The following is a 27,261-nucleotide window of genomic DNA, read 5'->3' on the forward strand; positions in this document are numbered from 1 at the left end:
TGTAAATGACAATGCTTTTATTTATGTGTGAATTATCAAAACAAATAAATAAAAAGCATTGTCATTTACTATGTCAACAGCTTAAACTCTCGCAAATTTAATTTAAAATTTAATTTAAGTTTCGTTTTAGACTGCACCTGTGGTTGTGCTGGTTGGATCTAGTTCGTCCAGACCAGATGCGCTACTGTTCCCCTGCCGTTTCCCGCTCTTCCTGCCATTTTTGACCAATCCCGGCCAGCCTCCTACACACACAGTCCCTCCCACCTCCAAGACTACTTATGGAGTCCGCTGCATGGCTCCAAGAGTAGCCCATTGGCCTCTGGTCTCTGCTCTACTCTCCCTGCCTGGCTTCTTGAGACCGGGACTTTGCTTCCCGTACCTGAGCCCCATTTTTTGTAGTGGTATGGTGGTAATCTAAGGTCTCTCCTGCTCTAGTGGCATTTAATTTTGGCATTTTTGTTTTATTTTGGCATCTCTTAATTTAATTTGTCTCGTTTTAGACTGCGCCTGTGGTTGTACTGGTTGGATCCAGCTGGTCCAGACCAGTTGCGCTGTTATTTCCCTGCCATTTCCTGCTCTTCCCACGGTTTTCCCCCTTATCTCCACCCGTCAACCGCAAAGTCCCTCCCACCCTCAGGACTGCTAATGGTAGCCACTGCGCCACCAGCAAGCCAAAGGCAGGCCAAAGGCAAGCCCGTCTGCGTCTGGACCATGCCCAACACCAGGGCTTGTGACCCTCCCGCCAGCTGGAGATACACGTTAGGGAACTCCGAGAGCTGAACCACAGACACTGTAGCAACAGCTGTTTCACTGCTGCACCACGATCAACTAAAGTACCCTTCACCTGCCGACACTGCCACTTCTCCTACAAGACAGCCCACGAAGGTCCCCACGCCACTCTCACCCGGGAGGACAAAGAACAACCGGGAGTCGCTCCAATGTATCCTGCTCAACACCCGCTCACTCTGCAAGCACAACAGGGAAATCTGAGACAAATCACCACCCTCTCCACTGACGTTGCCTTCACCACTAAAACTTTTCTCAACCCCTCCTTGAACCCCATCGCCACCCCAGACGGCCACAAGATGATGTGCCCTGACAGCTCCAACAAACAAGGGGGAGGCATCGCCATCATCTTCAAATAAACCATCAGATGCACCATCATCAACAACGTTCCCACACCTCTCATAGAGCACATAAACTTCCAACTATAGACAGATGCGAAGACCACGATTAGAGGCACCCATGCCTTCAGACCCCCGGGACCCTGCACAGTCCTCATGGGATGCAATCTCCAACCTCATCGCACCCCTGTCCATCGACTCCCACCACTATGTCCTATCGACGACCTCAACTTCCACGTTGAAGACCCCAACTCATCGCCCTCCTAGAGAACCTGAACAACATTGATCTCACCCAACTGGTCATCGGACCCATGCACAAGTACGTACACACACTCAACCCCATCTTCACCTCCAGCGACCGAATCAAATTCAGCCACACCACTTAACTCCCCTAGACTGACCACGTCATCATGCACTTCACCATCGCAGACGCCCCACCCACCATTCCTAAACGTCATCCCTCCTCCCATCGCAGCTGGAGCAGGATCACCAAAACACAGTGGACTCAGACCCTTGCCACCACCCAACCCGAAGCCCCAGCAGATCCAGACCAAGCCATCCAGAACTTCTCCACCTGGGTCACCAACTACACCAACAGAGTTGCCCCACTGAACCCAACAAAAGCCAACAATACCTCAAAACATGCCAGCTAGTAAACCCCAGAGCTCAGGACCACCAAGCACAACTGCCACCTACTGGAGAAGCAATGGTGCATCATAAAGAGCCCCGCCGACAGAGATGCCTACAAAACAGCCTTCCGCAACCACCACCAGCACATCAAGAAAGCCAAAAAAGCAGCCACCACCACCAAAATTGACACGGCGGCCAACCACACCAAGGAACTCTTCAAAATAATGAAAAATGTCTCCAACTCGACAGCCACAGAGGACACTTTCCACCCATCCGAAGAACTCTGCGAAACACTCTCAGACTACTTCCACAGCAAACTTTCTGCTATCTACAAGTTTGACCCCCAATCCACCACCCTCAACCTCAACCAACCATCTAAGTACAACCATACACTCACCGCCTGGTCTCCACTCACCACCCAGACCACCACAGCCATCATGTCTTCTATCCACTCCAGAGTGCCCATAAACCACTGCCCTAACCATCTCTTCAACCTTGGGGCAAACCCCATCAGCACAGAGCTCACCAACATCCTCAATACCTTCATCCTCAATACCTCCATCTACACAGCAACCTTTCCAGACAGATGGAAACACACAGAAGTCAGACCCCTCCTAAAGAACCCCTCAGCCGACCCCAGCAACCTCAAAAAGTACTGACTAATCTCCCTGCTCCCCTATCCGGCCAAAGTACTTGAGAAAGCCATCAACCACCAACCCACCGAATTCCTGGAACACAGCTACCTACTAGACACCTAAGAATGTGGATTCCAGAGCAACCAAAGCACTGAGGCCACACTGATGGTAGCCATAGTCGACATCAGAACTCTCCTCGACTGCGTAGAAACTGGCCGTGATTCTCCTCGACTTCTCTACCGTGTTTAACACCGTCTCACATAACACCCGCATCAACAGACTCCACAGCATCGGCGTACAGCATGACGCCCTCAAGTGGATCGCCTCCTTCCTTACAGGAAGCACACAGAGCATCTGGCTCCCTCCATTCACCTCCGCACCCAAGGACATCATCTGCGGCATACCATAATGATCATCACTGAGCCCCACCTTATTCAACACCTACATGACCCCCCCTCATAGGCGTCATCCAAGCCCATGGTCTCAACATAATCTCCTAAGCAGATGACACTCAACTCATTCTCTCGCTCACCAGGGGCCCCACCAATGCAAAATGCAATTTCTCCAGCACCATGAACAACGTGGCCAACTGGATAAAAGACAACTGCCTCAAACTAAACTCTGACAAGACAAATGAACTGATTTTCAGGAACCACACCTCCACCTGGGACCAAAGCTGGTGGCCAGCTGAACTTGCTCCAACCCCCACACCTACAGACCACACGCACAACTTGGGGCTCATCCATGACAGCCAACAAACCATGAAACAACAGATCAATGCAGTTGCCTCTTCCTTCTTCCACACTCTTTGCATGCTCCGCCGAATCTTTAGATGGATCCCAATCAACACAAGAAAGACCGTCCCTCAGGCCCTCGTCACCAGCCGCCTCGAGTATGGCAACACTCTCTACACTGGCATCTCCACCCAGCTCCTCAGAAGACTCCAGACCAGCATCTCTACCCAGCTCCTCAGAAGACTCCAGGCCATACAGAACACCATAGCCAAACTCATCCTGGACCTCCCCAAACGATCGCATATCACCCCCTACCTCAGAGACCTTCATTGGCTCCCCATCGTGAAGAGATGCCAGTTCAAGGTCCTTACGCACGCCTATAAAGCTCTCCATGATCAAGGGCCATCCTACATCAACCATCGACTGAATTTCAATCAACCCTTCAGACACCTTTGTTCCTACTCCCTCGCCTTCATCCCCCACATCCACCGCAGCCGTAGCGGGTGCCGCTCCTTTTCCTACATTGCCACCAAGACCTGAAACAACCTGCCCCTCCACCTCCGAACAGCACCCTTTCTGGCAGACTTCAGAAAGAGACTCAAGGCCTGGTTTTTCTACGGAGACAAAGCATCCTCAGCGCCCAGATACCCCTAGGGGTGACAGTGCTGCGCATTACAAATGACTCATAGATTAATTGATAGTTATGGGACTACAGTAGCGCATTGTTACTTTAGCAGTAATTACCAAAAAGGTTTATTACAATTAAAAAATATTTTGGGCATAAATATGGAGTCACTTTGGAAATATTTTGGGATATTCTGGACGTACAAGGGTATTTCACCTTACAATTATTTCACCTTACAATTACAATTATGAATTGTGTTGGTTAGAATTACCCGATAGTCACCTACTATTGTGGAATCGTTAGGTTATCAGTTTAGAGCTTTTGTTTCAAATGTGGTGCTTTGCAGTGATTTCTTCCTGTCTCAATTGGAGCAATTTGGGGAACCTCTAGCACACTATTGTTCCTAATCACAGCGGTGATAATATTACAAAGGCAAACTATACAAAGATGCAACACACAATGAATCCTCATTCATAAAACGTTTGGGAGAGTTGAAAAGATCTCCGGCAAAGGGAGCAGCCGAGATTTTGACACCAAAACCACTGTAATATTTCCTGTCAGATAATTGGTCTGGTCAACATGTCTCTGATTCTGGGTGTAACTTAACATCAGAACCTATTGTAGGGGTAGAAAGAAGCACAGTCACTCACTCAGCTGATCGAGGGAGTATTCTAAGGCTCTGCTGTATGTTCTTACTTCCTGTCACATCATGCAATAAACATTCTCTTTAACATTTTAGAGATATTCTTGTTTTTTGGCTTGGTGCAATTGTGCAAAAAAATCATTTTGTATAACTTCAGTACAATCCATTTTCTTCAAACTTAGTAAAAGACTACCACCAGCTTTCAGGAAAGTGTTTCACTGCAACAGCTGGCCGTGTCATATTGGCTCTGTAGATTATGAATGGACGGTGCGTTGGCCATAATTGGCAGTGTTCATATTGGCATAGGAATTTCCCCTACATGGTTTTGCAGACATGCATACCTGCCTTGAAGATCAACTGTAGTTTCCTATGCTATTCTGATATTTTGTGCCCAGGCTGCACACAATTGTTCACGCGTGCCGCGGCCGAGGCAAGGTGTAAGGGTTTGAGACCCAGATCCTGTCTCTGTGGTCTGGAGGGGTTTAGCAAGCCTGTCTTCCTTGGAAACTGGACTATTGTCACCGGCCCAAGACCATCATGAAGCGGTGGTGGCCGCGTACCATTTTTCTAATCTAATGTAACATTATGGGTTGAGAAGATGGAAACAGGACTGCTTTATTTATGTAGTAATGGCCTTTTTGGCAGAGGCGTGGCGTGTGAGTGTGTGAGGAGGTAGAGACAGCTGTTTAGTGTTTGTGCAGAGCGAATCATCCCGGCAGAGCCCGCCTCCTGGTCTCTCCCATGGGTGCAAGTCCTGAACGCCACCTGCTGCTAAGCCCTGTCCAATGTCTTCGCACGAGTGTGCTCATATTTTGGGTGCCAGAGCTTGACATACCCCTCATCACGACCTATTGTGGAAACCATCACTTGATAACAAAGGCTGTGTTGGCTCTGAAGAGAAGAGATGCACTAAGAGAGGGGGGCACTTTGGACTAGTTCCAGGACCCGCCAGTGGAACCAGCATTGAGTTTCTACAGCATGGCTAATAAAGTGGGACAGAAACGTTCGCGCTTGTGCCAGGTTTCTTGCTGACTGAAGAGATGATTGTTCAAGATTTCTCGCTGACTGAAGACGTGATACTCCATAGAGTACCAGAGGAATTCCTGAGGTTCAGGGCTGATGTCACTGACAGCTAGTCCCCCACAGAAGATGGGATATCACCTGGAAATTCGGCAAGGAGCTGATGGAAAAGCTGTGGCAGTGCCCCAGTACCAGACTCTGCATGGCCTACTTAGAGGAGGAGTGAGACACACCCTTGCTGGAGGAGAGTGACAGAAGAGCTCAGACACTGAGCCTGCATGGTCCAAAAATGTTTACGTTCATTGCAGCTCACTGGAGCCTACAATAGACACGGAGAGGGTCTCTGCCTCACAAATCACTGCTAAATTACCATGTGTGCAATGCACCCAGGAAGAAGAAGAGGGAGCGACAGAGGAGAGGATAAGAGCATGGGTGGAGAGTCTCCCTCTCTCTCTCTCAATCACTGTTAAATTACCATGTGTGCACTGCACCCAGGAAGAAGAAGAGGAAGCGACAGAGGAGAGGATATGAGCATGGGTGGAGAGTCTCCCTCTCTCGCAATCACTGTTAAATTACCATGTGTGCACTGCACCCAGGAAGAGCGAGCGACAGAGGAGAGCATATGAGCATGGGTGGAGAGTCTCCCTCCCTCCCAATCACTGTTAAATTACCATGTGTGCACTGCACCCAGGAAGAAGAAGAGGGAGCGACAGAGGAGAGGATGTGAGCATGGGTGGAGAGTCTCCCTCCCTCTCAATCACTGTTAAATCACATGTGTGCACTGCACCCAGGAAGAGGGAGCGACAGAGGAGAGGATAAGAGCATGGGTGGAGAGTCTCCCTTCCTCCCAATCCCTGTTAAATTACCATGTGTGCACTGCACCCAGGAAGAAGAAGAGGGAGCGACAGAGGAGAGCATATGAGCATGGGTGGAGAGTCTCCCTCCCTCCCAATCACTGTTAAATTACCATGTGTGCACTGCACCCCGGAAGAGGGAGCGACAGAGGAGAGGATATGAGCATGGGTGGAGAGTCTCCCTCCCTCTCAATCACTGTTAAATTACCATGTGTGCACTGCACCCCGGAAGAGGGAGCGACAGAGGAGAGGATAAGAGCATGGGTGGAGAGTCTCCCTCTCTCTCTCTCAATCACTGTTAAATTACCATGTGTGCACTGCACCCAGGAAGAAGAAGAGGGAGCGACAGAGGAGAGGATATGAGCATGGGTGGAGAGTCTCCCTCCCTCCCAATCACTGTTAAATTACCATGTGTGCACTGCACCCCGGAAGAGGGAGCGACAGAGGAGAGGATAAGAGCACGGGTGGAGAGTCTCCCTCCCTCTCAATCACTGTTAAATCACATGTGTGCACTGCACCCAGGAAGAGGGAGCGATGGAGGAGAGGATATGAGCACGGGTGGAGAGTCTCCCTCTCTCCCAATCACTGTTAAATTACCATGTGTGCACTGCACCCCGGAAGAGGGAGCGACAGAGGAGAGGATAAGAGCACGGGTGGAGAGTCTCCCTCTCTCTCTCTCACTCTGTTAAATTACCATGTGTGCACTGCACCCAGGAAGAGGGAGCGACAGAGGAGAGGATATGAGCACGGGTGCAGAGTCTCCCTCTCTCTCTCAATCACTGTTAAATTACATGTGTGCACTGCACCCAGGAAGAAGAAGAGGGAGCGACAGAGGAGAGGATATGAGCATGGGTGGAGAGTCTCCCCCCTCCCAATCACTGTTAAATTACCATGTGTGCACTGCACCCAGGAAGAGGGAGCGACAGAGGAGAGGATAAGAGCATGGGTGGAGAGTCTCCCTGTCTCTCAATCACTGTTAAATTACCATGTGTGCACTGCACCCAGGAAGAGTGAGCAATAGAGGAGAGCATATGAGCATGGGTGGAGAGTCTCCCTCCCTCCCAATCACTGTTAAATTACCATGTGTGCACTGCACCCAGGAAGAAGAAGAGGGAGCGACAGAGGAGAGGATGTGAGCATGGGTGGAGAGTCTCCCTCCCTCTCAATCACTGTTAAATTACCATGTGTGCACTGCACCCCGGAAGAGGGAGCGACAGAGGAGAGGATAAGAGCATGGGTGGAGAGTCTACCTCCCTCTCAATCACTGTTAAATTACCATGTGTGCACTGCACCCAGGAAGAAGAAGAGGGAGCGACAGAGGAGAGGATGTGAGCATGGGTGGAGAGTCTCCCTCCCTCTCAATCACTGTTAAATTACCATGTGTGCACTGCACCCCGGAAGAGGGAGCGACAGAGGAGAGGATAAGAGCATGGGTGGAGAGTCTCCCTTCCTCCCAATCCCTGTTAAATTACCATGTGTGCACTGCACCCCGGAAGAGGGAGCGACAGAGGAGAGGATATGAGCATGGGTGGAGAGTCTCCCTCCCTCCCAATCACTGTTAAATTACCATGTGTGCACTGCACCCAGGAAGAAGAAGAGGGAGCGACAGAGGAGAGGATGTGAGCATGGGTGGAGAGTCTCCCTCCCTCTCAATCACTGTTAAATCACATGTGTGCACTGCACCCCGGAAGAGGGAGCGACAGAGGAGAGGATAAGAGCATGGGTGGAGAGTCTACCTCCCTCTCAATCACTGTTAAATTACCATGTGTGCACTGCACCCAGGAAGAAGAAGAGGGAGCGACAGAGGAGAGGATGTGAGCATGGGTGGAGAGTCTCCCTCCCTCTCAATCACTGTTAAATTACCATGTGTGCACTGCACCCCGGAAGAGGGAGCGACAGAGGAGAGGATAAGAGCATGGGTGGAGAGTCTCCCTTCCTCCCAATCCCTGTTAAATTACCATGTGTGCACTGCACCCAGGAAGAAGAAGAGGGAGCGACAGAGGAGAGGATGTGAGCATGGGTGGAGAGTCTCCCTCCCTCTCAATCACTGTTAAATTACCATGTGTGCACTGCACCCAGGAAGAAGAAGAGGGAGCGACAGAGGAGAGGATGTGAGCATGGGTGGAGAGTCTCCCTCCCTCCTAATCACTGTTAAATTACCATGTGTGCACTGCACCCAGGAAGAAGAAGAGGGAGCGACAGAGGAGAGGATGTGAGCATGGGTGGAGAGTCTCCCTCCCTCTCAATCACTGTTAAATTACCATGTGTGCACTGCACCCAGGAAGAGGGAGCGACAGAGGAGAGGATGTGAGCATGGGTGGAGAGTCTCCCTCCCTCTCAATCACTGTTAAATTACCATGTGTGCACTGCACCCAGGAAGAGGGAGCGACAGAGGAGAGGATAAGAGCATGGGTGGAGAGTCTCCCTCTCTCTCTCAATCACTGTTAAATTACCATGTGTGCACTGCACCCAGGAAGAAGAAGAGGGAGCGATGGAGGAGATGATAAGAGCATGGGTGGAGAGTCTCCCTCCCTCTCAATCACTGTTAAATTACCATGTGTGCACTGCACCCAGGAAGAAGAAGAGGGAGCGACAGAGGAGAGGATGTGAGCATGGGTGGAGAGTCTCCCTCCCTCTCAACCACTGTTAAATTACCATGTGTGCACTGCACCCAGGAAGAGGGAGCGACAGAGGAGAGGATGTGAGCATGGGTGGAGAGTCTCCCTCCCTCTCAATCACTGTTAAATTACCATGTGTGCACTGCACCCAGGAAGAGGGAGCGACAGAGGAGAGGATAAGAGCATGGGTGGAGAGTCTCCCTCTCTCTCTCAATCACTGTTAAATTACCATGTGTGCACTGCACCCAGGAAGAAGAAGAGGGAGCGATGGAGGAGATGATAAGAGCATGGGTGGAGAGTCTCCCTCCCTCTCAATCACTGTTAAATTACCATGTGTGCACTGCACCCAGGAAGAGGGAGCGACAGAGGAGAGGATATGAGCATGGGTGGAGAGTCTCCCTCTCTCTTTTAAATTAGATGTGTGCACTGCACCCAGGAAGAGGGAGTGATGCAGAAGAGGATATGATCATGGGTGGGGAGTCTCCCCTCTCCTAATTACTGTTAAGACCATAACCCGTGTACTGCGTTATTTGCCCTCCAAGGAGAAGTGAGTGAGAGACCATGTGCGCGACTTCCAAAGTCTGCACCTTATGCTCGATGTCCTGTGCTAATTGAAATGTCACGTGGAGGAACAGAGAAGACCAAGAAATCAGTGGCACAGGATGAGGGGATTGTCACTTTTTTGAGAGGGGACTTTTTCCTTGTCCTCTTCCCCCCCTGGAGCCTGCCGTAGCACTGCTGAGCAGTCGCGCTCTGCATATCCAGATCAGCCGCGGAGGAATGTGGAGCTGGCGTGCAGGCCCCCTAGTGTGAGGGCCTCATGCTTGGAACCTCTTTGCCTCTATGCTGAGGTAGTTACCTTACCCTTCTTGGACATGTGCTCAACAGACGTGAGGGCCTTTGGCTTTAAGAACAGCTATGGTGCTGTTTGCAGGAGTCTGGGGGCCTTGAACAACTGGCATGCCAGCCACTGATGCTGTAATGTGCTTACAATAATCACAGTGAGCTTGCACCTCGAACATTATTCAAAGCCCGATACATTTTTACCTATTTTAACCTTTAATACTAGTTATACAACCTGGTGTGCAAGGATATGTACCTTTGTGCGGTATTTAGTTTTGGTATAATAAAATACTGCCGTTTTACAAAAGAAAACCACTGGATGGTTATTGTATGCAATGTAGTAACTGTTGTGCTGTCCCTCTGTAACCCTCACACCGGTCCCTGAACAGCCTCGGTGTGCTTGCCCTGCTACCATGAGTGTTAAAAGGCATCAACCCCACAGTTGTGGCTCAGTAACATTACTTGTTCCATGGGCTCCGCCTGCCTCTGATGGTTAGTTTCAAGCATGCATTTGAAAAGCTAATCAAAGGCTTTGAGTCGTATGTTGATAAGATAGTGACATTAAAACATCACTGAAAGTTTTAGTGTGTTATCATGAGCTAGTTGGCCGTCATCAATATTGTGCATCTAATGCTAAAGGCAAGACATTTAACAAATGTGAAGATAAACTCTTTCAATGATAGCCTCTAGAATTTTCATGAATACTATCAGAACATGCTTACTTATTGTAAATTGATACTTGTATAGCGCACTACTCACCCGCTAGGGTCTCAAGGCGCTTGTACGAATACCGCTGTGGAACCCATCCTGGCTTTCCCTGTGAGGCGTCCACTCCTGGGCACCCCCAAGGTGGAGGCCAGGCATCCTTAGCGTTGTGGGGGCCGTTGTGGAGATTAAGCAAGCCATTGCCCAGAGTTGCAGAGTGGGACTCCATGATTGGAATGGCACCGAGGCGAAAATTATCAGGTCCGTGGAACTTTTCAGCCCAAGACCCGCCGAGGTGGGGAATTGAACGCTGGTCCCGGGCTAGACCTCTGCATCAGGGTCTGCCGCTCTAATCATTGAGCCACACTTCTCCACTGCAGCATGGACAATGAATAATCTTGTGACTAGCTTTAAAAGATAATATGAAGAGGGGTGTATCCAGCAGTCAAAGATGGCACTCTAGCCTTTGTTGAGCTCCTGCGAATCCTCCCAACATCTGCCAACATCCAGACGGTGGCACCCCATGTTGCATAGCTGGGCCATCCTACAGTCAGTTTAGCCCACGGGGAGCCCTGGGGCTCATCCTACTTCCGTGGGGAGGGGACCTTGGTGTGCCAGACTGCCAAGAGTCCCCTCCGGAGCTGGGGTCGCAAGATGGCAGCCCTTGCTTGTGAAGCAGCAAAAAGACAGTGCGGTCCGTGATGAAACCCTGGGTTCCTCAGTGGCTACTTGTGTCCCTCCTGTGATCTGGGAGGGGGGGTCTATCTTGGTCCCTGTCCTGTTGTGGCTGGCAGAGCTACGGTGGCTGAGGGAGGGAGGCCACATGTTCTGGGTGAACCTCTAGAGGAGAGCAAACAGCCGGGCCCCGGGGGCCTCGAGAAGTACCTGCAGGTTGGGAGCAGGGGGACTCTCCTACAGCACGCCTGGACCCCGACTGGTGTACTGTGGGCCTGTGCTTGGTGGCTGCTCATGCTCCTATCAAGACTGGGGAGGTGTGGCAGGCATTGAGTGAGGGCCCAGGGAGCTCACAACTGGGCATGGAGGACAGGAGGGGCTGGACCTTTCACCCTCCAGGCTCCTGGCCTGAGAGGAACACGACTGATGGGTGCCCTGACTTTCTGACCTGATTTGTGCTTTTGCTGGTGGGGCTCTAGCAGTCCGGGGACAGTAGCACATATTTGACAGTGTGCTTGGCCCGGTATGGTGTTTATTGTGGCCACCCCAATTTTTTTTCTAATGTCTCAACTCCTCAAGAGTTCAGTAAAGGCCAAACAGATGATTCCTATTCAGAATTGCGACCGTTTAAACCCAAAAGTACATACATGCCACCTGTTTCTCATAAAATCCTTGATTCTTTCGAAACACTCATCCGCACTGATCTTACCAAACTGAAACTCCACACATCTGCTCAAAACAACTTGAAGAGACATGAAGTAGCTATCATTAACCAACTGGCCAAGGATGATAGACTCACATTTCAACCTGCAGACAAAGGTGGAGCCTTGGTAATCATGGATCGTTTGTTTTACGAACAGAAAGTTTGTCTTCATCTTCAAGATACGACCACTTACATAAAACTTGATCAAGATCCGACTACTTTATTCCAAAACACTCTTTGTCAAATTCTAGATCATGTGGAAGAAATGTCTTGGATTACCCAAAAAATCCGGAACTTCTTGTCTGTATCTCATCCCAGGCGACCCAAACTATATATGCTCCCGAAAATTCATAAAAATTTGCAGAATCCACCATTTAGACCTATTGTCTCCGGTTGCAATTCTATTTTCATGCCTGCGGGTCAATTCATTGATTACTTCCTTCAAAAATTTGTACAGACTTGGAAAAGTTTCATTAAAGACACCACCCATTTTCTAACTCTCCTCAGTGAGGTCAACAAACAATTCTCAGAATCATGGCTACTCTGCACTATCAATGTCACGTCCTTATACACATCTATTCCATTAACTGAAGGCATTGAAGCAATTGAATGGGCCTTACTTCAATTACCGGAAATTGGCATAGAAAAAGTCTTTGTCTTGGAACTTCTCACTTTTTGCCTACAACACAGTTACCTTCAATGGAAAGACGAGTTCTATCTCCAAACAAGCGGTACTTCAATGGGTTTTTCTGGTGCGCCTGCCTACGCGAATATGTTCATGGCCAAGTTTGAACACGATTACATCTTTTCGAGCATTTCATGGAGTGCGAATCTAGCATTTTATGTTCGATTTATCGATGACATTTTTCTGATTTGGAAAAGCTCTAAGAACTCATTGGTAAAACAAATTGGTGAATTAAACTTGAAAAATTCTCGCATCAAGTTCACACAAAATATCAGTGCTGAAAATCTCCCGTTCTTGGATGTACTCATCACCAAAAATTACAATACTCTGTCTACTTCAGTCTATTCCAAACCCACTGACAGAAATAACCTTTTATTGTTTTCCAGTTTTCATTCCCCATCTCTTATTCAGAACTTGCCGTATTCACAACTGATCAAAATTAAGAGAATTGTATCAGAAAGCCAGCATTTAGAGTCAGCACTGCAATCACAATGTGTTAAATTCAAAGTGCGAGGTTACCCTGATTCTGTTCTCGAGTCTGCCATTTCAAGAACACGCACCAAAACACGCTCAGAGCTTTTATTACCATCAGCTAAAGATGACCAGAAACGCCATGTCTTTGTATCTACATATTCTACTAATTCAGCTAGAATTCGCAAAATCATCAAAAACAGATGGGAAATTTTGAAGCATGAACCGGACTTCAAGGGTCTGTTTGCCACTGACCCATTATTCGCGTACACACGCAGCATAAACATCAAAGACATGATGTCATCTACTAGCATAGTCAGTAAGGATCATTTTAAAGGCATGCAAAAATGCCATAACTGTGTCAATTGCCATAATGCCATCATTGGCAATACCGTTCACCACCCCCATTCAGGCAAAACTATTAGGTTGAGATACACTGGCACTTGTGATAGTGTCAATGTCATCTACACCATCAAATGTCCATGTGGTCTACTGTACGTCTGCAAAACATCCCGCAAAGTTAAAGTCAGGATCTCTGAACATGAAAGCTCGATCCGTACAAAGAGCCTCAAATCCTATCTAGTCACGCATTGGTTAGAACACCAACACACTATTACGCAGTTGAGATTTACCATTCTCGAAATTATACCACTCCACACGACCAACAACAATGATAGGTCATTAGCGCAGAGAGAAGTTTGGTGGACCAAGTTCTTGCAGACCCTACTTCCCCATGGGTTAAATGACAAACTGGAAATGCATTGCTTTCTGTAATCTTTTCTAGAATGTGAGTTTGTTTCATCTTTAGCAATTTGCTTTTCTCATTGTCACTCTGTTTTCTACAAGCCTTCATTTTTTTCACCCTTTTTTTCTCCACTTTATTTTTTCCCTTAGCATTCAATTTCATGTCGTTCCGTTTTTACATTTTTTCACTCTCTTTTCATTTTCTTTATCTCTTTCCTTGTATTTTCATTTGTCTAGTGTACTGAGTTCCTGTATTCGATTTTCCCCATGTGTATCTCTTGCACGTCTCTCGCTTTTTATTTTTCCATCACTAGGGTTCTTGGTTTACTTCCAATTTTTTTACTTTTTTCGCAAATCTCCTTATCTGTTGAGTACTCAGTTCTCATCGTACACCAGTTACAACACAGTTTTCCACCTCTCTAGTTCTTCCAACATGGCGTTTTTCTGTTTCTTTCACAGTTCGGTGGCATTTTCTCTGTTCATTTCTTTTCGCTTTTTACAGTTCGTTGTCACTTTCCCTGTTCAACTTTGGGGCTCACGTGATCCCGCTCTCGCTGCTTTATACACTAGCTTACACGCTACTCTGTTTTTCATTCTGCCTCGGCGCGCATGTGATACGGTCACTCTGGTTTTCACCACGGTTACTGGTGAGTTCACTTTTGCAGTTTCTAGCTTCTTCCGTATCACTAATCTAGTCTACCGATTACGGAGGTAACTCGTTTTTCTCTCTTCCATTTTTGTTTCCGTTACAGTTCCTTTCACCACGCTTGAATTACACGCTCTACCGTGTTTCATGCCTTCAGGTATTTTTCTTCGTTGTCTCGGTTTGGGTTACATGTCCACTTTTTCCTGTACTATCACACTGACATTCCATTCATTCCTTTCATTGTAGTGGCACTCCACGCCACGGCTGTCTACATCCCTTGCATCATTTCACGATTAGTGCCTCTTTTGTGACAGCATCCAGTAAGTTATTTTTTACAGTCTCTATCTTTTCTCTCTAGTCTTTCCCAATCGCCTTTTTTCTAATAGCTTGTGCATTTTGTTTTATAGTTCGTGTCCGAAGTTCTTGTTAATTCCTACAGAAATCGCGGCTTTCAGCCTCTAGGAGTTTTCCTTTTCCGTCTTTCATTTCTCAGTAAGCGTTTCTCAGTTTTTCTTAAATATACATGGGAATTACACGAAGCTTCGCATGCATCACTTTTTTCTTCTTCTTCCTTTTTTATTTTTTTATTTTGTTAAACACGTATGGTGGTTATCTGACATTCCGCACCAATCTTTCTTCCCTTGCCCCGTGTCATATGGTATTGGAATTTTGTCTCTCTTCACGAGCACTACCTATACTTTCTGCCTTATTGCTAAGGTTATGAAACTAACTAGATGGTAACATTCTGTTACTTTTTTTTTTCATTTCAAAAGAATTTTATTATTTTAAAAGCGCAAATATGAAACATAAGATACAGGCCAAAGTGATACAATTGATATCGGACAATAAGGTAATAGATACATTAAAATAAAATTAATTAATAGGAGAACAAATCAATGTCATTCATTAATCTGCATACATCAGATAAATAAATTACTTAAGGAGGGAAGACCCAAAATGATATCTGGCAAAGGAATATATCAAAAGTATCACCCACAGATGGCAAATTAGGGAAAAGAGGGAAGAGAAGAAAGGAAGAAAGAAAAGACGGAAAGAATAGGAAAGAGAAGAAGAAAGAAAAAGAGAGACGGAGAGGAGAAACGGAAGAGGAGAGGATTTCCAGAGGAATCACCCAAACACAAGACAACACTAACCAGACAAATCAAAGGGAAATTGCGCCACCAACCCTTCAGAGTCCAACTCCATATATGAATCTAAGGCTTTCCAAACACCAGAGGAAATAGAAGGAGAAAGATGAGCATGATCCACTGACGTATGAGCACTACGTAGAAAGGAAACCCAAGCCCACCAAGTATGGTAAGAGACGGACGAAAAGGATTTCCACTCCATGAGAATTACTTTGACTGCAATAGTTAACAAGAGGTCCAACAACTGTAACTCCATGGGATCTAAAGGCAGAGGGACTGGGGTCGCCAATGGACCCAAAAGAATTAATGGAAAAGACAGTTGGAATTTGATGTTAAAGATGAGCATGAGGTATTTGTGAACTAAATCCCAAAAGGATTGGAGAAGGGAACAATCAAGAAACATATGTTGAAAATCACCTGGTAAAAGCCCGCAGCTCCAGCACAAATTGTCTTCTTTAAGATTAAGTGAATGCAGACGAATGGGAGTCCAGTGAAGAAGATTAATAGAGAAAAACTTAGACTGCGTTAGGGAAGGGGCAATTTTGTTATGAAGAGAACATTTACCAATATTTTGCCAGGTATTAGGAGAGATATGAGCAGTAACACTCTGATCAAAATGATGTACCCATTTTTGCTGTGTGACAGTTTGGGAGGGGAGTGTAGAGGACGATAAAAATTTATAAATCCGAGACGCAACATGACCAGTCCTAATCCAAAACTGAAAAAGCGTAATCGTAGGGGAAGAAGGATGAAGGTGTAATTTAGCAAGTGCAACCTTAATCTTAAGAAAAGTATAAAAATCTAAATTAGATAAAGAGAATTGTTGAGCAAGGGATGAGAAAGGGGAAGGATCATTATTGGAATCATAGAGATGTTTAACAAGTGAAACACCTTTCCCAGCCCAGTAAGACATCAACTCAGGGTCAATATTAATTTTGATTTTAGAATTGCGCCAAATAGACGACCATCTAGTTTTATGTAATGGAATTGCTACTCTCTTATCAACCTTACGAACCGCAGCAATAGTGTCTAAAATAATAGAGCGAGAGAATGGAATAGAAAGGGTGTTTGTGGTTAAAAAGGATGCAGTCGGCAGTGGGGAGGCCAATTCCTGTTCTATTGTCAACCATGCTGGAGCATGGATAGATGGAGAAGAAAACCAAAGGGCACCCTGGGACGCCAGAAAAGCAGTTTGATACTTCCCCCAATCAGGAAAATTACAGCCGCCCATATCATAAGATTTCCGTAAAAATTTATAAGCAATCCTAGCTCTTCTATCATTCCATAAAAATTTAGAAGTAAGCAAATCAAGTTCATGAAAGAAGGAATCAGAAAGCCTTACTGGAAGCATAGAGGAAACAAAATTAATAATAGGAGTGATCATCATTTTAAGAGTCTGCATACGGCCCCACCAAGAAATATGCTTCGGAGACCAATTTTCTAAGAGACGTCTCACCTTAAGAATAGTTTGGGATTCATTATAAATAGCCGTAGCATATAGGGTGGGACAGAAATGGATACCCAGATATTTTAGCTGTTTAGATTGCCATTTAAAGCCCGCCGAACCCATATGAGAGGAGAAGCAATAAGCATTTAAAGGAAACATCTCTGTCTTATCTTTGTTCAGAGTGTATCCTGAGACTTTTGAAAAAAGAGCAATCGTATCCGAAATAGCAGGAATGGCCAGTGCAATATCATCAGAAAAAATGAGAACATCATCTGCGTATGCAGCTGTTTTTATTTGATGAGACCCAAAAGAGAACCCCTTAATATCTGGATGCGAGTCAATCATTCTGAGGAGAGGATCAATGGACAACAAAAATAAGAGAGGAGACAAAGGACACCCTTGTCTAGTGCCCTGACAAAGGTTAAAAAAGGACGACGTAGCTCCATTCACCCGTATGTTAGCCCTAGGTCGGGAGTAAAGAGACATAACCATACGAATAAAGGAATCACCAAGGTTATGTGCACATAAAACAGCTCTTAAAAAAGGCCCAGAGACCTTATCAAAGGCCTTTTCAGCATCAAGGGCCAAGGCTGCCGCCGGAAGATTAGATCGCTTAGTGGCACCAAGAATATGACAAAAAGTACGAATATTATCCCGTGCAAGACGCCCCTTTACGAAACCTGTTTGTGAGGGATGAACCAATTGGGGAATAAAGGACTCTAATCGTTTAGCTAAAATTTTAGCAAAAATCTTGGCTTCCATGTTAAGAAGGGAAATGGGACGAAAATTTTTGGGATCTGCGTGATCCTTCCCTTCTTTGGGGATAACTACAATAGTAGCATCAGCCGCGGAACCAGACACAGAACCATCCTTAATAAAAGCATCAAAAACGGATTGGAGTTTCGGGACAAGCACGGGAATAAAGGTTTTATAAAACGCGATAGGATATCCATCAGGACCAGGAGCTTTACCAGACCGAGTAGCTTTGATCGCGGAAATGATTTCATCAGAAGTAATCGGGCAATTTAATGACTGATTATCTGCCTCCGAAACAACTTTCAAAGGAACCGACTTCAAGAACTCCTGACATTGTTCAAAAGAAGCTTGAGCCGACGGGGTATATAAGTTATTATAAAAATCGCGGAAAACATCAAGGATTTCTGCAGTTTGAAATTTTTTCTTACCAAGCTGGTCAGTAATAGAGGGAATTTGGAAAGTATTACAGGAAGATTCCTGAAACTTTAAAGTGGCTGCAAGAATCTTGCCCGCACGATTTTTTAACAGCAGTCTCTTAGATTTCTGAGCCTGCAGGCCAATATGAGCTCTCTTAGTGACTATAGTATTGTACGAATACTTTAAATTCTTAATAGATTGGAGGCAGGTCTTGTCCTGAGAATGTCGAAAAAGGGATTCCTGACGTTTGATCTCATCTGCTAAGTCCGTGAGTTCCTTTTTAATGGCTGCGTTTCTCCTTGACATACATTTAATGACCTGACCACGGAAAGTACATTTGAAAGAGTCCCAGAGAACAACAGGGGAACTGACTGACCCAACATTCTCAATAAAAAAAGTCTCAATGTCATTGGAAAACTCTCGCACCAAGGACTCATCATGTAAGATTTCTGTGTTGAGTCTCCACGAACGAGCTCGTGCCCTAGGGACAAAGGACGTAAGAGTAAATGTCACTGCGGCGTGATCAGAAACTAAAATAGGGTGAATAAGCGGAGAAGAATAAGATTGAACCAAAGAAGAGTGAACCAAAAGATAGTCAATGCGTGAAAAGGACGAATGAGGGGAAGAAAAAAAGGAGAAGTCACTACCAGTGGGATTATGAAGACGCCAAACATCCTGAAGATGGGTAAGAGAACACATATTAGTCATTTGTTTGTGTGCTTTAGGGGGACGAAAGTTAAAGGCAGAATTCCTATCCCAGATAGGGTCCATTGGCAAGTTAAAGTCACCACCTACAATAAGATTGCCAGAGTGAGGGGTATCCTCGAGCTTTTTGGTGATAGCATTCCAAAAGGACGGGTCATCCTTGTTGGGGGCATAAATATTCATGACAAATAAGTCAGCATTACCATTGGACACCTTAGATAGTAACCAACGTCCCTCTGTATCCTGTTCAGAGGAAACGATAGATAACCCAGAGTGTTTAGAGACTAAGGTAATTACCCCATTCCTTTTACCACAAGCATCTGAACAAGCAACATCAAAGACCCACTCTTTCTTCAGAAACAACGCCTCCTTGGCAGAGAGCTTTGTCTCCTGAAAAAGGACGAGGTCCGAAGAAAGAGACTTACAGTAGTCCAAAATCTTTGACCTTTTTACTGGATGATTTAACCCTTTAACATTAAGGGAAAGTATATTTAGTCCAGACATAGAACCAATATCAGGAAAAAAAGACATTCCATACGTGACACATGAAGCGCAGCAACCAGGAGAGCTAACCAGCAGACATCAACAGCCAACACACAACAGGGTGAGACCAAAGAGGAAATCCGAAGAGAAAAAAGGAAGGAAGAGGAAAAGGACAGCAAGAGAATACACAGAAAGAGAGAGAGAAGGGCCCATCCGGCAGGTCTGGAAGAGACCAAATTCATACAAGGGGGGACATGGGAAAAAGAGCGAGGGCCAACAGGAGGGATAACAACAATGGCATAAAAAGCCCCAGAACAGTGCATAGCTGATTATACATTGAAAGGAAAGACTATCTAAAAGCTAAGAACTGGAATTAATGATAGCTATTTAGAAAACAAAGCGAAATGAGAGACTATAGAGGCAACACGTTTGACCAAATTAATATATAAGTAACAACTAAAATGAATCATAGAGAACGGTAAGAGCAGGAAAGAGAGAGAAAGAAAGCACTTTCAGGCAATAAGAGCTGGTGGAAAGTGAACTAAAAGATAACATTATTTAGGTAGAACCATACCAAAGCAGACTCCATCAAGAGAAAAAGGAACATAATGAAGAGAAAAGAAGAAATACAATCTAAAGCATACTATATGATACAATATGAGAAAAATAAGTGAAACATAATAAAAAACGGTATATAACCTTCTATCAATATTACAGTCAATGAATCCCTATGGCAGTTAAATAAGAGACCTAATACTATATATAAATGTGTAAAATCTATATGCAATCTTATAGATAACTGACCATGAGTAAATAAAGCCATATACACACAAACTAGCAGAATAAATATGCTTGCCTAAGTAAGAGAACATGTAGAAAGAGAGGTATAAATCTATCAAGTACAAGGCATCTATAAAAAACTAACCTACTCGAAAAAGACAATTAATAACACAATGTAATCAAATCACTCAATGAAAAAATAAATAAAGTAGGTATAACTAGCAACTATATGAACATCACATATTGACTCTAAATATATCCATAAATAAACACCTAGTAAACATATATGCTTAAAACACCTAGACACACCATACAACAACACGTTGATAACGCAACGGAAAACACAATGACCTACTCCGTAAAATACGGAATAACAAGAAACAAACATGAAGCAAAAAGACCAACCACAAAGGGATAAGATAAACCCACTTTACCACAAAAATCGACGCACATATCGAAGACATGCAACGGGAGAGGAAAAGGGCCATGACCTAATACGTCGAAAGACAAACTGGAGAGGCAAGGAGTAACAAGACGACACGCGAACAGGAGTGAAGTCAAGCCAACAAGAAAAGCTACCACAAAAAAATTAAAAGGTTTATACAATAAAACTAACATTTACCACAAAATTCGACGCACATATCGAAGACATCCAACGGGAGAGGAAAAGGGCCATGACCTAATACGTCGAAAGACAAACTGGGGAGGCAAGGAGTAACAAGACGACACGCGAACAGGAGTGAAGTCAAGCCAACAAGAAAAGCTACCACAAAAAAATTAAAAGGTTTATACAATAAAACTAACAACACTAAAGACCAACACATCATACCGAAATAGGGAAGCACCAAGAGACGACAAAAATACGTCAAGCCCAATGGACATAAAGACCACCGCGCAGATCTAAAAGCAGCTAGACTTAATAGATCTGACAAAGACAAAAAACAACGCAATATGTATAGCCACATCAGGTGCCAGAAGAACCAGGAACATGTGAAGCCCCTGTTTGAAGATCCATCTGCAACTCCATTTGATTATCCAAAAACGAGGCCAAATCCGCAGGTTCGTCAAAAATTCTGACACGACCTTTGAAAGTAATGCGGAATTTTGAGGGACCAGCAAAAGAGAAGGGGATATTCATCTCAGATAAACGCTTCCGGAGATTAAGAAAGCCCTTTCTCCTTATCACCGTGTCCCTGGCAAAGTCTTGAGTAATTGAGATACGATGGCCATTCCAAGAGACAGCTCTAACCTTCCGCATATGAGCCAAAATCTGCTCTGTATGTTGATGACGCAGCGGTTTAAAAATTATCGCTCTTGGTTGCGTAGCAGACTTGGGGCGAAAGGAGGGGACACGGTGTGCCCGTTCCAGTTCAAAATCTTTATGGAAAGAAATTTGTAGTGTAGATGGAATCCATTGATAAAGAAACTCAATCATGGAAGATGAATCTTTCTCAACCTCCTCTGGAAGACCAAAAATACGCAGGTTGGATCTACGATTACGATCCTCTTGTTCAGTGAGGTCTTTCCTCAATGCTGCCATGGAACGCTCTATCTGCGTGAAAGATCTAGAGTGCTTTTGCATGGTATCCTCTGCGCCACTAATCCGTGCTTCTGTACCTGAGACACGAAGGGAAAGGGCCTTGAAATCATTCCTGATAGCTAACACCTCCACCTGCAATAAATCTGTATTTGTCTTAGTAGACTGCGCAATTTCATAGACCTCATTAAGGCGCGTCAGGGTGGACTCAAGAGTCGAATTAGTGTCTTTAGGAGCAGACTCAGGAGTTGGGGATACCTGTTTGGACCTCTTAAGAGATGCTTTAGAGTCCTTAACGTCTTTAGCATTCGGTGAAGGGGCCATATTCTCAGCCATAGGGCAAACCACCTCCACAGGAACAAAATACACCTCCTCAGATAGAGCTAGAGCAAGAAATGTCAGGGGCTGTAAAACACTCAATGTGCGAGAGGAAAGGAAGGAATAATGTACTTGCATCAAAAGAGCCGAGCAGAGATTATGGCAGGCGATCCCCGTCAGAAAAAAACACCACACAAAAAAAACCTCACGTGCTGCAGGCGCCAGTAGGCACACACCGACACCTGAAAATAACCAAAATCAGGCCAATAGCAAAGAAGTCTCACATAGGGAAGTGGCAGTGCGTCTGACGAAAAATAAAGTAGCAGAAACCACAAAAAGATCACGCAGTGGGCAGCACTACAATAGGCGGCAGAAAAAAAGCAAAATAAACTCAAGAAAAGTGAAAAAACGTCACCAGCTCCTGTATGCCTCCATTCTTGACAGGACAGTCCAGTAGCGTCGTCGTGTAGAAGTGATAGTACAAACTCTCTCACAGAAGAAACAAAATGGCGGCCGCTCGTGCAAACATGAAGCGCCACCTCAAAATGCCGATATATGGAGTCTGGCCACTCTCCATCACCAGAAAAGTCCCTCGAGGCGTACACAGCAGTTTCCCAGGCAGGATGTCATCCTCTGCGCTGAACAGGGCATTCCTCAGCGGCAGAAATGTCTCCGTCGGCCCCCGCTCTTTACGGAGCTCAAGCGCGATCAGCCATCTCGCAGCGGCGCGCAAGCCACGCCCCCAACAACATTCTGTTACTTTTGACCGTGCATCTTGTATCTGGTTTTTCTATTGTTTTTACATTGTGACAATGACGTATTTTTCATTATTTGCTTCTAAAGTGCATTCTTTTGTTCAACAGCGGCCCCTGAAGAAGGGATGTTTTCTAATCCCGAAATGCATTGGGCACTTCTTTATGAATTGACGTACACTGATGCTGTCTAGCCTCAAGTTAATACATACTGATGTATTTTGTTTTTCAATGTCATTCATTCATTGACGCTATGTGTATTTTTCATTGCTATGATTGGATAATAAAAAATTTTCTTTGAACAATTTTTGGATTCATTAGTCCTATATTTTTTGTTCAATAACTGCTGATGTTATTTTACTCAAGTATCCTGTTTAAGAGTTTACGCTAATAGTTCATTCTATACTGTCTAGCTGGGCCTCCTCGTTTCTGAGTAGCACGCTCCTATTTATTCTACTTTGCTTAAATTGATACACTTTTTTCAGTTTTACCAGTAGGTGTGCGCTAACTTCCTAACATTTTGCACCCCAATTTAGTTGCCACAGTTATCCCACACACGACCATATCAATGGTTAAATGAGGGGCTGCGAGAGCTCAACAGGGGGCCATGGACAAATACACCAGGCCTGCGTCGGTGGAAACTGCGGCGTAATTCGGGGAAGCTGAGGGGGGGGGCCCACTTGATGGGGGGGCAGCCGGCTTCGGCGGTATTGCGGGATCTTTGTGAATCCCTGGAAGCCCTTGAGACCCGAGTAGACAGATTGCATGACAGAGGTCGAAATGAGGGTCTTCCCCGAAGAGGACGATCTCAGTGCCCAGAGGTCTGAGTTTTCCAGACTCTGGGAGGTGACTCATCAGCTGGTGAAACGAGCGGAAGACCTGGAAACAGATCGAGACGTAATAATTTGCACCTAGTGGGATTATTGGAGGGCTCAGAGGAGGCAGACTCCATATATGCTTGTGTATCCAGCGCGACTGTGAGTAGTTTTCCAGGGGAAGACTTTGTTTTTGGATACCCTGGAAGACGCCTGACGACGGGTTGAAGAGAAACTCCCCCCGAAGGACGGAGGGGCGGACAGTCGTCCCTGGGGGATGGATTCCTGGAGAGTGGTGGAAATGTAGACATGCACATTCTGCAGAAGTGGGCTTGTGTCGGGAGAGAGGGTCCGCCACATCAGAGGAGAATCCTCTGGATGTGGAGCGCCCAAGACCTGATGACAACAAATAGCACTGGGTACTGCCCAAAGTGGGGCCCTAGTCGAGGGGAGCGCCCCTGCTGGTGCTCCTAAGATGGAGGGGCCCCCTACTGCTCCCCTGTGGGCTGGGGTGGAAGTGGGGCAGCATGGATTTGGTGGAACATATATGGGCTTGGCCTCCTGAACCACTGTAGTGCACGATATGCAACAGAGGAGGGTACCACGTGGTAGCTATTATATGAATATGGGTGTCTGATTTGTTGGTAGCCCACCTCTGTATTGTGTGTTTGAGTAATGTCAGGGAATTTTGGGTTCCAGGGCGACAGATGCTTCCATTTCAGAAGTGTGGGGTGGGGGGGTCCTGATGGGGTGTGTAAGTGCACCAGACCTTGGGTGGTTTATCATTGTTGTTTTTTGTTTACACTGCCAGAACTGTAGTCCACACATCGCTGGGGAGAGATTCCGCCTGACATACCAGTTCCCAGAGGTGATTCCACATGTTGGGGGGCTAAGGCCGCATGGCACAGGCAGCGGATAGTGACATAGACTGCTTGGCAGTGATGTCCTGATATGTAAAATGGCTAGTAAACAAGGTGAAGAGATTGGTGGTCACACAATATGTCCGTTGACAGGCTCCAGATTTGGTGCTCCTCCAGGAGATGCACTTGGCAGGACATCATTGCCCCTGCCTCAGTTGAGGTCAGTATACTTTGTTAGTACGTGCTAGGTATGCCTGAGGATCACGAGGGGTTGCAATCGTGGCTAGGCTAGGAGGACACCCCCCATTTCAGGTGATGAGGACATGGTGTGACCCAGGGGTAGATATGTACGGGTGTTGGGCTCACGAGGTAGGAAATCGTTGCATATACTGAGTGTATATGCCCTGCCTCATTTAACCAGGGTTGGACACTCTGAGTGACAGCTTGTTAGGCACAGCAGAGGATTATCGCGAGGGACTTCTGTGCAGTCATGGACAATACTATGGAAAGATCTATCTCTTGGCCCTTACACACACTCTCCCTGTCCTCCTGTCTCAATTTACCTTGGCCCTGGGACTCCTGGATGTATGTTAGACATCTTTCTCCTGCACTGACTATATGCTATTGTCAGTAGTGGAGTGCTCGGCAGCAGTCAAGGCCGAATACATGCCCAGAGGTATCTCTGATCGTGCTCCATTGTGGGTGATGCTGGGTTCATGGCATCAGGAGAAGGATATCACCTGGAGGTTTTCCAGTTGGGCTCCACGGGATAATGAGTTACTGTCAGAGATCCATAGGGAATCCTCTCTTTACTTTGCCAAATATGTCGCCACTGTAGTCTCACCTGATGTGCTCTGAGAGGCCTGCAAAACAGTGCTGCAGGTCAAGGCACAGAACATTATTGCATGGAAGAAACAACATAGGAAGGAGGGTCTCACATCACTAGAGAGGGAAATCTGTGAGGCAGAGGAGGCATATGACAAGGACAAAACTCGGGGGATTTAGGATCGCCTAAGTGCCCTCTGCGAAAAAAAACATGTCCAGGACTTGGCGAAACAACAGTTTCTGGCAACAGTGTGAAAGCTGTATGAGGTCAATGTTAAAAGGAGACGCCTATTGATGTGGCTCAGCAGGATGGAAGCAGTCAGTAGATGGATAGGTGAGTTAGAGGCACTTGATATTTCAAGCATCTCAACAGATAGGGAGATTGTGGAGTGCTTCGCCCAATATTATCGAGACCTGTATAGTGAGGGAAGCTCTGCTTTGGCAGGAGACATTGCTTCCTTTTTCGTGGAACTGCCCTTTTCCATTCTAAGGTCCAGTTATATGACACAGTTGGACCAGGATATTTCCCTAGAACAACTCACAGAGGCGGTCAGCCATATGCAATCCAGGAAGGCGCCTGGCCCTAACGGCTTACCTGCAGACTTCTATAAAGATATGGTGTCAATGATGGGGCCCTACTTACTGGCAATGCTGACAGAGGTGAGAGCGGTGGGTGACAAACAACCATTATAATTATTCCCAAACAGGGGAAGCCCCACACAAGGAGTGCTTCCTACAGGCCAATATCACTTCTAAATGCCCACGGTCAAGCTCCTTGCTAAATGTCTAGCACTTCATCTGGTGAGGATCATCCCCTCGCTAGTGTACAGGGACCAAACGGGCTTCCTGCCGGGCAGGGCCACAAGACAGAACTTGAGGCATCTGCATAATTGGTTGTCCTGCCCCCAGGGGGTACACAAGAGCCTTGATTGACCTGGCCGCATAGAAGGCCTTCAATTCAGTTAGCTGACGGTATATTTTCTCGGTCTTGTAGAAGCTAGGCTTTGGTTCAACATATTATGGATGGGTGCATCTACCGTATAGTTGCCTGGTGGCGAGGGTCAGGATCAATAGGGTGACATCGGGAAAGTCCAGCTGGGATAGGGGACGTGGCAGGGTTTCTCTCTGTTGCCGCTCCTCTTCGTGTTGTGTGTGGAGCCGCTGGCGATGTGGCTGAGAGCAGATATAGTGGGTTTTCCCAAGGTTACCCATGCATATTATTGGGTGGCCCTGCTGCAAGCGATAAATGAATGGTGCTATACACCCATCCATGGCCCATCAATGAGATAGGAGAAACACTTGATGGAAAGAAATCTTATTTACATTAGATTTATGGCAAATCCGCAGAACATCTTTGCTTGGCCCCACTAGAGCATTCCTCGAGGCCTGGGACAAAGCTATGGTCTACATGGATTGGATGGGAAAGCTAACTAAATGGACTTCCTACTGGATGGGTGGTCGAATGCGGAAGCTCGGACAACTCACTGGGGGATGGCATAGGACCTCATAGACATTTCGACCCTTCAGGACGTAGTAGGAAGGGAGCACATTAAATCCTTTCAGACCTGCAGGAGTAGTTAGAATTGAGAGAGTCCCAATTGTTCTGATACCTGCAGGTCTGACACGCATTGAGGGCTCCAGAGAAACGTGGGAGGTGCTGGAATGTAGCCAAATGGAGAACAGGATACTGTTGGAGGAGATGACGTCAAAGTTCATCTCGTTGACAACCCGTACACCTATAAATAATAGACCAGAGAATTCTCCGGCAGAAGTGGGAAGCTCATCTGGGCTCAATAGAGGAAGTGGATTGGGAGGCAAGCACCTCTTATGGACATAAAAATTAGCTTGAGACTTACACTGTTGAAGGTTCTCCACTGGGTCTATTATCACAGACAATGGCTGTTTAAGATGGACAGACCTATGATGATAAACGTGGGCATAACTGGTGATATTTAACCAGCAAGTCCCCTTTGGTGGTGCGCACGTGAGGTGCTACCTCGTTTTTGCACATTGTTTACTTTGTTACACATTTGTGTGTCATATATACCTGTTAAAGTATGGGG

Source organism: Triturus cristatus, chromosome 11, assembly GCF_964204655.1.
Source record: "Triturus cristatus chromosome 11, aTriCri1.1, whole genome shotgun sequence".
NCBI lineage: Eukaryota > Metazoa > Chordata > Amphibia > Caudata > Salamandridae > Triturus > Triturus cristatus.